Here is a 12,230-nt window from a genome sequence, read left to right as displayed (position 1 = left end):
ACTTTCTGGAGCTGTCTTTGAATGAACTTGAGAACAAATGCACCAGCCCAGAGGAACACAGAATTTGGAGACAGAAGCAGATTTCTAGAATCCCAGCAACATGATCATCACACAATCTTAGAGTGCGAAAACGAGTCAGGGATCCCCAATTGCACAAACACACCAAAGCCCCTGCTTCACACGCAGTCACGGAACAGAGCAGACACCGGGTGTCCGTGGACTCCCCGTCTCTCAATTCGAGATGACTCAGAGCTTGAGAGCAGAACTTGCTGCAGAGTCTCATCTGCAGAAACCGGTGTCCCTCTCCTCTCCTGAATCATGCTTTCTCCTTGGGGAACTGATTCCCTCTCTTCTCTGCCTTAGGGCTTCTTTGGGATTACTCACCACTGCTCAGCCCTGCAGCCTCTGAGAGCTGCCTGCGGACATCCGGCGTGAGTTGTTTCAGTCACTGGTCCTGACTCGACCCGTCAGGGCTTATTCCTTAGTCTCTATTTCTCCAGGTTCTGGGACCAGGTGTGTTGCCATCCCAAGGATGACTGATTACAATGCAGATTCCTGGGTCCCCCTTCCCCCCCCTCCAGAGACTCAGGAAGCTAAATTTTGCACTCCCCAGGTGATTCTCTTTTATTCAATCACTGTTCTGGGTGGTGGCATAAATATCAAAACAAAGCCAAGATCCTCCAACTTTCCTGGGTTGTTTTTTGTTTTTTTTTAGGGCCCCACCTGCGGCATATGGAAGTTCCCAGGCTAGGGGTCGAATTGGAGCTGCAGCTGCTGACCTACGCCACAGCCACAGCAACAGGGGGGTCCGAGCCTCATCTGCAACCTACACCTCAGCCTGGATCCTTAACCCACTGAGTGAGGCCAGGGATTGAACCTGCATCCTCCTGGATACTAGCGGGGTTCTTAACCCGCTGAGCCACAACAGGAACGCCCCAACCTTCCTAGTTCTTTAAATCAAACTACAAACATATGCGATCACTTTATGTCACCTCCCTGTGCCCACTGCCTACTTTCCTTCTGTCCATTTATTCTCTTCCCTTTTCTACTCATCTTCTGATCCCTGGTGTACCCCCAGCCTGAGTTACTGCACCTCCTTACCCTCCTTCCTGTCGGACTGGCATCTCTTCCACCCGTTCACAGGCAGATCCACTGAATGTTTTCTGTCTATTGACACTGTTTCATGTGTCCTGCATTTAATTCGGTTCCCTGGATTTCAATTCAGATTTCCAGTCACGTTCCAAGGTTCTTTCTCACGGTCCCAACCCTTTCTCCCCCTGCCTCCTACCACCTGCTCTCAGCACAGCCAGCCCACACTCACCGTGAGACACTGACTCGGGGGGATCGTCCCAGGCCACACACCAGTCCTGTCCACGCCCCATCTTCGTCACATGACACACAAAGACTTTCAGATTCCAAAATCCAAAAGTAAAGGCCCAGCAAACCACCCCTGCTCTGAAATTTCCTCCAACTGTCTTGACTTAGCATCCCCTGCGTATGTTCCCCTCCCCCTCCTCAGTGGTACCCAACCCCGGTAGCACCTTAGAATCACCTGGGGGCCATGGACCCCGGAACAGTGCAACCAGAGGCCCAGACACTGACACCATCAAAAAGCTCCCAGGTGACTCTGTGTCTGTACAGGCTGGTTGATGGGAACACCTACACTCTATGTACATACAGCCTCGCTCCGCAGCAACACCCACGCTCTGTGTGTGTACAGTCCCATCGACGGGAATAGCCACACTCTATGCACATAGAGCCTGGTTGGTGGGAACACGCACGCTCTGTGTGTGTACAGACCGGTTGATGGGAACACCCACGCTCTATGCATGTACAGCCCAGTTAACGGGAACACCCACGCTCTGTGTACATACAGCCCTGGTTGATGGCAATACCCACGCTCTACGTACTACAGCCAATACCCAAGCCCGTCCCAGTCTTCCCCAACCAGCCCCACCCGAAGGTCCCATTGTTGCCAGCCAAGGGTTAGGACCCCCTGACTGTGCACCTCAGGTAACGGGAGTACAGACCTGAGTGTGTCCACCATCAGCCTTCCGTGACTATCAGAACCTGCACCCCCCCTCCCTGCCGCTGGTGCTCCACCTCCAGGGGGTCATTCATTCCAGCTGGTCTTTCTGGGTCGTCTTCCTTGTCCTCCTCTTTCTGCCTCCTGCCATCCTCTGGCCCCAACCCTCACCTCCCACAGGGCTGGGCACGGACTCATCTCCCTGGACCCTCTGTGGTCCTGCTAATTGAGCACCGGGGATCACATACCAAAATTATCTTTTTCCAAGTTTCACCTCCTGCTCCGAACACCTCAGTAGCTGCCAATTTTCCAAAAGATAAAGTTCAAAATCCTCATTCTGGCACTCGAGGGCCTACATACTCCAGCCCATGAACTTTTCTAAATATCTCCCACTGTCCCCTGATATAAACCATCTGCTTTGGCCAAGCTGATGTCCCCAATGTTGTCACCTGGCAGGCACTTCTGACCTCAACACATGTCGCAGCCCACTCTCTGGAGGCCCTCAAAGTTTTCTACTAAAGCACATGGGGCGGAGCTTCACCTCTGCCCTTGCTGGGGTGTGTGGATTTCACATTCTATTCCATAAAAGCCCATGTTTGTATTACTTTTTTTTGTTTTTTTTCTTTTTGGCCGCCCCATGGATATGGAGTTCCCAGGCTAGGGATCAGATCAGAGCCACAGCTGTGTAGTCCACACAGCAGCTACGGTAATGCTGGATCCTTCACTATGCAGGTCTGGGATCGAACCCTCATCTCAGCACTGCAGAGATGCCACCTATCCTGCTGTGTCATAGAGGGAACGCCTATATTACTATTGTTAAATGTCTTAAAATGTTTGCTTTTGGCGTTCCCATTGTGGCTCAGCGGGTGAAGAACCCAACTAGTATCCATGAGGATGCCGGTTTGATCCCTGGCCTCACTCCGTGGATTAAGGATCCCAGCTGTGGTGTGGGGTGCAGATGCAGCTCAGATCCGGTGTGGCGGTGGCTATGGTGCAAGCTGGCAGCTGCAGCTCCAGTGTGACCCCGGCCCAGGAACTTCCATATGCCACAGATGTGACCATAAAAGAAAAAAAAAAGAAAAAAAGAAAATGTGTTTGCCTCTGAGTAAGACAGACATGACCATCTGCTATCTTATAGCTCCACTAGGGCAGGGACAAGATCTGTTCCAGTCACCACTGTGTCCCCAGCACCGGACAAACACCTGGCATACAGGAGGCACTCAGTGACCACAAAGTGAAGGAATGAATAAACAGGAGAAGGAGGGAGGGAGGGAGAGACTGAAGGAAGGGAGGGAAGGCAAGAGGGAGGGTGGACAGAAACCCCAACGCCACAGGTGTCCTGAGGCTTCAAGTTCACCAGACAAACGCAGCCCTGCCACCCCCGCCCCCCGTGTGAGAAGCGTCCCCCCTGAACGGCCCCCAATCGTATCCTCCCATCCCCCTGCCACCCTTCCCCCCTCCCAAACCAGCTCAAGCCTGCCTCCTCTGCGGAGCCCTCCCCGACGGCCCCACCCTGAGTGATGACACGCTTCTGGTATTTCCCCACCAGGTTCTCCAAGAGGAATGAAGTGCAAGATAAATCATTAAGAGAAAAAAAAAAAGGTTTGCATCTGCAGCCACACTTGGATCCCATTTTCGAGAAGAAATGAAATAGGGCAGGAGCAGAGACACCAGAATGTCGAGTGGTTAGCATGATTGGTTTTCTTCTTCTTGCTGCCTCAACCTTCTGCAGTGACTCTGTGCACACAATACATTTCTGAAATTTCTATCTGCTCACTTGGAACACCCTGACCGCCAGACATGGGGAGCCTCAGAAACAGAGAATGCTCTTCAAGAAACTGGCTCCTTGCCCCCGGACAGCCCTCCATAAACACCCCGAGGCAGGCAGCCCCGTCCCGGAGCGTCTCCCTCTGGTCCGAGAGGCCACGGAACTGCCCCTGTGCACCTGCGCCGCCCCCCCGCCCCAGATTTCTCAAAGGGCCGGCCCAGGAGAGGAACCTTCCAAAGGTCTTCAGACGAAACCTGGGCACAGCCGCCAACAGCTCTGCTCTGCGAAATGCAGGAATTGGGTGCACAGCCACCTGCAACGAAGGGAGACGCCTCTGCCCCGGGTCCGTGCTGCCAAGCCCGTCGCTAGGCGCTCAGGACAAACATGCGCAGAGGAGGCCGCTCTTCACAAACTGGAGCTGGCCGAGGTCATCCCCCCAGAATCACTGTTTTCCTCCCTGAAGAACCTTCCCTGGGGAAGAGGCGAAGCGACTGCCATCAATCCAGGGTGCTTCCACGCCAGCCCCCCGCCAGAAAGTCCTCCCCAAGCAATGCCACACGCCTCGCTTGGTCTAAATTCTCCTCTACACCCGGGTTCCTTCCTTCCCCTCCAGTGCTTTGTCCATGAGGAAGCGGACCTCTCTGTCAGGGTCCTGCCAGCAGCGGCAGGGATCTTCTCACCCTGGGAACCCACACATCCCAGGCTTCCAAAGGTTCTAAAACCATCCCCTGGCTTCCTGAGACGTTCCGGACTTAAAATATCTCCACTTGGTTCTTGCCTAACTTTCCCACTTATACTTTTGACACACGAGAGGCCAGATCGCCTCCGACCTGAGTGCAGGACTGAAGCCCACGGTCAACCCCACCTGTGGTCAGCCCACGGCAGCACCTGAAGTCTCTGCCAGCTCACACCTGGCATCACTTCCTGTGGCATCCTTCCTCTGTGGGCCCCTGGGGACCATCTGTCCCAAATACAGCCCCCCCCCAATCTCTCAATTAGGTAAACCCTCAGGTGGAGAAAACCACAGCGGTTAGAAACTGGGCTTGAATTCCAACCACTGGCTGTGGCCTCGGCAGGTCACCTCCACTCTAAGCTTGCTCCCATCTCTACGAAATGAGAATAAAATGATTCTGACCTCAGGGTGAGTTTGAGAATCCACGAAGACAACGTGTGTAAAGCAGCCGCCACAGTCCTCTGCTGGGCACAGAGTCTCAGTAAGTGTTGGCTATATAAGCAGGTGTATTATAAATTCCCAATATCACACTGAACTTGATTCCCAGTTTTCCAGCTTTCCTCATCTTCTTTAATTCGTCCTGTCACCACCTGGGAAGGTGACGCGTACCCTTTGGCTCCCAGGTTCTACCCTCAGACATTCTGCTTCAGTGTATTAGGAGGGGGGCCGGGAATCTGCATTCTGAAAAGCACCCAAGAGATCCCAGTGCTGCCAGTTCTATAGCCTTATTGCTGCATTTTCGTATTTCAAGGCGATTCTGTGTTCGCTGCCCTTGTCCTACAAGGTTCGTGCTGATGTGAACTCAGGGTGACCTGCCCCCATTCAGCTCTCACCTGTTTTCCTCTCCTCGGCTCTCCCTGAGTCCACGGTGTGCTGGCTGGATGGCAAGGCTACCAATACCGCTCCACCCCAGCTAAGGGCTTCGTCCCTTTCCTGCCCCTCTGCCCGACTCCTACTGGGAAGCCCCCCGTGGCAATGCCAGCAGCTGCTGGAGCCAAGTGCCCACACTATACTTAAGTACTTGCCTAGCCCTCAGTGTTGCCTGGTGTCTGGGGACACCAATAAACCTCAAACCATTTGTCCTCCTCCAGCCTCTACAGCAGGAGGCAGTGTGATGCCATGCAATGAGCTTTGGCTTTGGAGCCTGATAAGTTCCTAGGTTATCACGTCTTGGCAAATCCCCGAAAACTTCCTAACTTCTGCACGTGGCAAATAAAGCTAACAGCTTCAACTTACCTCCATGTAAGAAATCTTTGCCCAGCCCAAGAAAATCACAATGATTTTCTCCCATGCTTCATTCTAGATGTTTTATAGTTTAAATATGACTATGATCCATTTCAAGTTAATTTTTATAGGTAGGGTGAGGTAAGGATTTTTTTTTTTTTTTTTTTTTGGATATGGATATCTGATTATTCCAGTATCATTTGTTGAAAGATTATCCTTTTTCCATTGAATTACACTTGACACATCTGGTGAACATTACTTGATCACAGATGTGTGTGTTAACGTCTAGACTTTATTCAGATTCACTGATCTAACTGTATCTTTAGGCTAATACTACACTAACTTGATTACTGCAATATCTCATAATCAGTGGTGTAAATCTTCTAATACTAAAAAACAGTATTAGTGTTTTTAGTGTATTATCCATATAAACTTTATAACCATCTTTTTTTCAATTTCTAAAAAAAAAAAAAAAGACCGATGGTATTCTGATGTGGATTGAGTTGAATCTAAAACAATTTAGGGAGGATCAACATTTTAACAATATTGTTATCTGTGATCTCTCATTAATTTAGGCCTTCTTTGGAGTTCCCGTTATGGCGCAGTGGAAACAAAGCCAACTAGGAACCATGAGGTTGTGGCCTCACTCAGCAAGTTAAGGATCCAGTGTTGCCGTGAGCTGTGATGTAGGTCGCAGACTCCGCTTGGATCCCGAGTTGCTGTGGCTGTGGTGTAGGCCGGTAGCTACAGCTCTGATTAGACCCCTAGCCTGGGAACCTCCGTATGTGGAAGCAGCCCTAAAAAAACGAAAGACAAAAAAACAAAAAAACAAAAAAATTAGGTCTTCTTTTACTTACTTCCTTCAGTAATGTGCTAGTTTCCACATCTTGCACATATTTTAAATTCAGCCTTAAGTATTTCATGGTTGTCCATACTTCTTAAATAGATTTTTTTTTTCAATTTCCAATTGTCTGTTGCTAGTATATGAAAATATGATAGGTCTTTTAATATTAATCATGTGACTTTCAAACTTGTTAAACTTACTTCTAGCAGTTTTGTGGATTCCTTAGGATTTTTAACATAAATTATCATATCATCTGAGAATAAAGACATTTTCATTTCTTTCTTTCTATTTGTATATTTTTTATTATTTTATTGCTCTGGCTAGGGTCTCTAGTAAAAAAGTGAAAGAAGTAGTGAGAATGAAATTTGTTTCTTGCTTTGTTCCTGATTTTAGGGACAAGGCCAGCTACATAATGTAGGGGCCTACTGCAAAGTGAAAATGAAGTTCCTTTGATTCAAAATGAAAAAAAAAAAAATGAAAAAGCCAAGAAACATACTAAGATAGAAAGCTTCATCCTTTCCTTTGTGGTCTTTCAACTTGTCATAGTGATTTTTATCTGCTATTTGATGTCCTAAGAAAGGTTAAATTTTACCATTATTAGCATGAATTTTACCATCTATCTATATTGTTTTGAATACAAATATAATATTTTGTGTATATACATATATATACACAAAATATACATACTGATTTGTAACTTATATAACTGAATACATAATATAGATGGAGGACAAAAAATACTTCTGGCAAAAATAGTATATTAACTTTATCATCAGTTAAAGTAAACAAAATAACATTTTGAAAATATGGGATAAACCTGTGAATTCAACCACAAAAGTCATTTAAAAAATAAATTAATGCAAATACAAGCATTTAACTCATATGCAGAATCACTGCAATGAAACAAGCAGCACTTTGTGACTTCTACGTACACACATGTATATACATGTATTTCATTCTTACCAAAACAGCAGAAACACTGCAGAAAACTAATTCAACGGTTTTTATTCACTTCTTGATATGCACACATTCTACTAATACTGTCCACCTTCAGCTTACTAATGAAGAAGGACTGAAAAAAACTGAACTATGATTTCTCCTATCTCTCCCTTTCTTGCTGTGTCATCAATTTCTACATGACGTGTTCAGCTAGTAACGTGTTCAGCTAGTAAAGGAAGCAACATGTGTAAGAAAGTGATGATGGAGTGCATTGGATAGAATGCTACTTTCTGCATGAGAAGCAAGATCTAGTTTGAACAAAAGCATGTCCTCTTAGGGCCATTAGGACCTCCATATAGTCATAGATACAACGTGTTACTTTGTATTTGCTTTGCCTCTTGCTGAGCTACCAGACACTGTGAGTTCATCAGAATTCCAAGCTCTTGGGGCACAGCAAACTCGATATGAAAATGAGATGGCACCAAGGAATGGAAGACACATATATTGTGCATATTTCCTCTGTGCACCTGCATGTTCCATTATCCTAGTAGACTCAATTACAAAACACAAGGTCAAAGATAACTTTAGGAATATAAGAGGCGGGATTAAGATGGTGGAGTAGGACATGAAGCTCATCTTCTCCCACAAACACATGCACACACATACACACACACACACACACACACACACACAAAATCACCCCATCTACATGAAGAAGGATTCTCACAGAACATCTACTGACCACTGACAGAAGACCTCAGGCTTCCAAAAAGGGCAATAAACCCTCTGCATAACTGGGTAGAACAAAAGGGAAAAAAGGCAGAGGAGAAAAAAAAGAATCAGGATAGAACCAGCACTCCTGAGAGGGAGCTGTACAAGAGGAAAGGAATCTGCACCCTGGGAGGTCACCTAACTGGTAGGGAGATCAGCCAGGATGGAGGTGGAGCCTCAAAGCTTCTGAGAAAAGTGCAGTAGCCAGTCTAAGGAAGGCAAAGAAGAGAGAGAACAGCATAGAGGATGGGTACCATGGCGGGCACACCAGAACCTGAGACCCTCAAGTAGGGGCTGGGCGCTAAGGCTCAGGCTAAAGAGAGTAAGAAAAATATAAGCAAAATGAAGACCCACAAGAACCACTCCCAGTTAAAAGAACAGGAGAATTCCCCTGAAGGAACAAACAATGAAACAGACCTCTGCAGTCTAACAGACACCAAGTTCAAGAAGAAGGTAAGGAAAATACTAAAGGAATTGAGAATGACCTCATCAGTAATGTAAATTACTTTAAAAAGGAACTAGAAATCATAAGGAGGAGTCAAGAAAAATTAGAAAATTCATTTGCTAAAAAAAAAAAAAACAGAAGAAGAAAAAGAAAATTCATTTGCAGAGAGAAAAACTGAGCTAAAGGCATTGAACAGAATGAATGCAGAGGAACGAATAAGTGACTTGGAAGATAGAATAATGGAAATTACCAAATCAGGAGCAGACAGAAAGTCAAATGAAAAAAAAAATGAAAGCAATGTAATCAATCTACAGGATAATATAAAGCATGCCAATCTATGCCTAATAGAGATTTCAAAAGGAAAAGAAAAAGAAAGGGGGATTGAAATATATTTGAAGAAATTATGGCTAAAAACTTTCCAAATCTAAAGAAGGAAACAGATATCCAGATACAGAAGGCACAGAGGACCCCAAACAAGTTGAACCCAAACAGGCCCAGACCAAGACATATTATAATAAAAATGGCAAAGTTTAAAGAAAAGGATTCTAAAGGCAATAAGAGAAAAACAAGAGTTAATTACAAGGGAACCCCCACAAGGCTATCAGCTGATTTCTCTACAGAAACACTACAAGCCAGAAGAGAGTGGCAAGATATATTCAAAGTTCTAAAGGGGAAAAATTGGCAACCTAGAATACTCTACCCAGCAAGATTATCACTTAAAAAAAGGAGAAACAAGGAATTTCTCAAACAAAAGCTAAAAAATTACAGCAATACTAAACCTATCCTAAAAGAAATATTGAAAGGTCTCCTCTAAATAGGAACGAAGTAAGAAGATATAGGATGGAGGAAATCACACTGGAAAATACTTACTTAAATAAGTACTTACAGATCAAAAAGAAAAATAAACCTATTTGTGAAAGTGATAACAAACACAAGGAACAGCAAAAGGATAAACAGGATGTAAAAAAGGACATCAAAATCACAAAATGTAAAAAAAAAACTAAAAACAAACAAAAACCATACAATATGGAGAAGGAGAGTAAGAAAATCTAGATTTTTTTTTACAAGGTGTTTCAGCCTATATGACTATCAGTCTAAAGCAAGCAGCTATAGGAAGGGGTTAACATACTTGAAAAACAGGGCAACCACAAATCAAAAAACAAACAATGCATTCACAAAAACCAAAAAGAAAAGGACACAGCATAAAAGGAAATCATTAAACAAACAAAAAAGTGGGGGGGAGAAAAAGGAATAAAGGAGAAACAGAGTCAACTGGAAAACAAGGTTTAAGATGGAAAAAACACATATTTATCAATAATTACCTTAAATGTCAGTGGACTGAATACACCAATAAAAAGACATAGAGTGGAAGACTGGGTAAAAAAAAAACAAAACCATACAATATGCTGCCTTCAAGAGACCCACACTGGAGCACAGGACACCTATAAATTTAAAGTGAGGAGATGGAAAAAGATATTTCATGCAAATGGAAATGATGAGAAAGCAGGAATTACGATACTCATATCAGACAAAAAGGACTTTAAAACAAAGGCCACAAAAAAATTAAAAACACTATTTAATGATAAAAAGGATCAATTCAAGAAGAGGATATTACATTTGTCAACATATATGCCCCTAATATAGGAGCACCCAAATATATAAAATACTAACAGACATAAAAGAAGAAATTGATTGGAATATAATAATAGCAGGAGACTTTAATACCCCACAAACATCAAATGGAAAGATCTTCCAGACAAAAAAAAATCAATAAGATAACAAATATCCTAAATTAAACAATAGAACAGTTAAACTTAAATGACATTTTCAGGACATTACATCCAAAAAAAAAAAAAAAAATCGGAAAATAACATTCTTTTCAAGTGTACATGGAACATTCTCTAAGACTGACCATACACTAGGGCACAAAACTAACCTCAACAAACTTAAGAGTACAGAAATTATTTCAAGCATCTTCCCTTACCACAATGAAACTAGAAATCAAACACAGGAAAAGATATGAAAAAAAACTGACTACATGGTAAACAACTTAGAAACCAATGGGTCAACAAAGAAATCAAAAAGGAAATTAAAAAATGTTGAGACAAACAACAATGAAAACACAACCATATAAAATCCACGGGATGCCGCAAAAGCAGTTCTTAAAGGGAAGTTCATAGCTAGACAGGCCTTCCTCAAAAAAACAAGAAAAATACTAATAACCTAATCTACCACCTAAAAGAAAAAGAAGAACAAACAAACCCTAAAGTCAGCAGAAGAAGGTAATAATAAAGATCAGAGAGGAAATAAAGAGAGATTTTTAAAAAAAATTAATAAAACCGAGAGCAGATTCTTTGAAAGGGTAAACAAAATGGACAAACCTTTGGCCAGGCTCACCAGGAAGAAGAGAGAGAAAACCCAAACAAATAAAATAAGAAATAAAGAGAAATCTCAACTGATACTATAGAAATTAAAATAAAAAAATAAGAGAATGCAATGAACAATTATAGGACAACAAATTTGACAACCTAGAAGAAACGGACAATTTTCTAGAAACATACAGCCCACCTAAACTGAATCAAGAAGAAAAAAGATAATTTGAACAGACCAATCACTAAAAATGAAATCGAATATGTAATAATGATTAAAAAAAAAAAAAAAAAAAACTCCCTACAAATAAAAGTCCAGGTCCAGATGGCTTCACAGGTGAATTCTATCAAACATACAAAAAACTTATACCCATCCTTTTTTTTTTTTCCCAGGTTAGGGGTTCAATCGGAGCCTCAGCTGCTGGCCTACACCCCAGCCAAAGCAATGCTGGATCTTTTAACCTGCTGAGCGAGGCCAGGGATTGAACCTGCAACCTCATGGTTCCTAGGTGGATTTGTTTCTGCTGCACCACAATGGGAACTCCTATACCCATCCTTCTTAAACTCTTCCAAAAGACTGAAGAAAAAGGAACACTCCCAAAGACTTTCTATGCAGCCACCATCACCCTAATATTAAAACTAGACAGATACTACCAAAAAAGAAAATTATACACCAATATCTTTGATGCAAAAATTCTCAACAAAATTTTAGCAAACCAAATCCAACCAACATAAAAAAGATCAATACACCATGAACGAGTAGGATTTACCCCAAGTTTGCAAGGATGGTTCGACATATGCAAATCAATCAATATAATACACATTAACAACAACAAAAAAATGAAAACCTCATGATCATCTCAACAAAAGAAGAAAAAACATTTGACAAGATTCAACATCTATTCATGATTAAAAACTCTTACCAAAGTGGGTATAAAAACTCTTACCAAAGAGGGAATATACCTCAACATAATAAAGAAAATCTGAATGCCTTCCCACTAAAATCTGGAAAAAGACAAGGATGCCCACTCTCACCACTTTTATTCAAATAGTATTGGAAGTCCTAGCCACAGCAGTCAGACAAAAAAAGGGGAAAAAGAAAAAATAAATA

General features: G+C 43.3%; 1 protein-coding gene across 2 annotated transcripts in view; it reads right to left on the bottom strand.

Moving 5' to 3' along the window:
- ADCY3 (adenylate cyclase 3) overlaps positions 1–12,230 on the bottom strand; it is a 92,238-nt gene that overhangs the window by 57,668 nt on the left and 22,340 nt on the right. The window contains exons 1-2 of one of the 2 annotated variants that reach the window (XM_085019736.1): positions 2,476–2,515; positions 2,275–2,324 (exon numbers count right to left, since the gene is read on the bottom strand). The exons of the other annotated variant lie outside the window; for it this stretch is intronic. The gene's annotated coding sequence lies outside the window, so the exon portion shown is untranslated. Of the gene's footprint in view, positions 1–2,274; positions 2,325–2,475; positions 2,516–12,230 lie in introns of those variants that run through there. 2 annotated transcript variants of the gene reach the window in all.

The sequence above is a fragment of the Sus scrofa genome, chromosome 3 (genome assembly GCF_054392235.1).
Source record: "Sus scrofa isolate SSC_HxYL_T2T_F1_AM1 chromosome 3, Sscrofa_HxYL_maternal_Yorkshire_Landrace_v2.0, whole genome shotgun sequence".
Taxonomy (NCBI): Eukaryota; Metazoa; Chordata; class Mammalia; order Artiodactyla; family Suidae; genus Sus; species Sus scrofa.
The sequence above is the reverse complement of the archived record's forward strand: the minus strand, read 5'-3'. Positions and strand labels throughout refer to the sequence as shown.